Source organism: Aplysia californica, unplaced genomic scaffold, assembly GCF_000002075.1.
Source record: "Aplysia californica isolate F4 #8 unplaced genomic scaffold, AplCal3.0 scaffold01781, whole genome shotgun sequence".
Lineage (NCBI taxonomy): Eukaryota > Metazoa > Mollusca > Gastropoda > Aplysiida > Aplysiidae > Aplysia > Aplysia californica.
Genome location: NW_004799051.1, coordinates 11,688 through 13,225, shown reverse-complemented (window position 1 = coordinate 13,225; position 1,538 = coordinate 11,688). Strand labels below are relative to the sequence as shown.

Sequence of the window (1,538 nt, the reverse complement as noted above, 5' to 3'; positions counted from 1 at the left end):
AGAGAGAGAGAGAGAGAGAGAGAGAGAGAGAGAGAGAGAGAGAGAGAGAGATAACTAAGAAGAAGAAATGGGAGAGGGAGTGTGAATGTTCCTAATGCTATGGAGTGCGCCGAAAACTTTCAATAGTACCGACGCCACCACCGCTTTTCCGTTTTTCCAAGAAAAGTCTAGCGCAGTGCGAAGAGGCGAACTGCGCCACTAATGTAGAGTGTGCACTGTGTGTGTACTGTTTACCATTGGAAGAAGAGGAGTGAGGAGGGTCCTATCCATTAACCTCAACAAAATCTGCAACCTACATTTTTTAGTTTTAGTAAGTGTTTCACGGCACTTGCAACACAGAAAGGTCACATAAGTGCCGAAGATTAGAGGGTAGATAAAGACGATAGATGTTTGATAGGAAAGAAGAAGCAAACCGCACCAGAGCACCCGCCAACCAACCACGCAACTTGCATTGTACTTGATTTTCATTTATTCGGTTGTCTGTTTTTTGTGTTTTTTTAAACGTTTTTTTTTACATACAGCAATACCAAATGACGCTGAGGGAAATCGTGTAAGTTCATGTCTTACCTTCTTCAGATTATGTCAAAAATATATCGTCGATAGTTTTACGGCGAATCTATCACATTGGAATGGTTCCTCTGTCTCGTTCACTGTGTGTAGTTTGTAGCAGACGTGGGATATTTCACTGAACTGTCTCTCTCTAATGCTGCAGTAACCGTCCAACCGCTGGTCTATATATACATAGAACGTAGTCCATACGGAAGTGACCGTATTCTTACTCCGCACTGTTGGCACACCCTCCCTCCCCCAACGTCCTCCCCACCTCCCCACCTCCCCACCTCCCATCGTGACGGTGGGCGATATTTCTGGATAGCAGACGACAAAAAATCGGCCGTCGACCCGGACAGGTATCAACTACGAAGAGCACCAGCAATCTGTGATCGCGCGCGGGATACTGCGACGGTCGGATGACTTCATGGTACGTTTTCTTTTTTGTTCGGGAAGAACTCGCGCTATTTTTAGTCGGTGCCCGCGCACTGACAGTGAGCTATGAGAGTAGATCTAAGTACGTGTACTTCTGTGTGTGCTCTGCTCACTCACACACGGACGGACTGACGGACTGACTGCCTCTGGCGACTCACGAAGGAGACTGTGAGTGTCCCTGATCACGTACGCCGTCATCTCATTGTTAGGTACTTGTGGGGGGAAAAAATCTCCATCAGAAGTCAAGGTTCGGAGAATTTGGGTTGTGGCCGGGTTCAGAAAGACAGTGTCTGTCTATGTGCCTCATATTACGTCCCATCCAAGCGCCCAGAGCGACGTCATGATAACTCGTACAATATCAGGATTTGAACATAAGTTGTAGGTCCCTTCGGTAGACATTTCACAAAGGTGGGCTGTCTTGCATTTCATTAGTTAATGTTTTTTGAAAAAAGGTCAAACATGACAAAAAGTGACTTACTAAGTTTTTCCCTTGTGCCCACCAAGTGTGTGTGTGTGTGTGTGTGTGTGTGTGTGTGTGTGTGTGTGTGTGTGTG

General features: G+C 46.3%; 1 protein-coding gene across 1 annotated transcript in view; it reads right to left on the bottom strand.

The window, feature by feature from the left end:
- The window catches only part of LOC101848334, a 15,956-nt gene extending 15,227 nt beyond the window's left edge, over positions 1 to 729 (bottom strand). Inside the window, exon 1 of the mRNA XM_005113255.3 lies at positions 568 to 729. The gene's annotated coding sequence lies outside the window, so the exon portion shown is untranslated. The remainder of the gene's footprint in view (positions 1 to 567) is intronic.
- Positions 730 to 1,538: the final 809 nt, after the last annotated feature.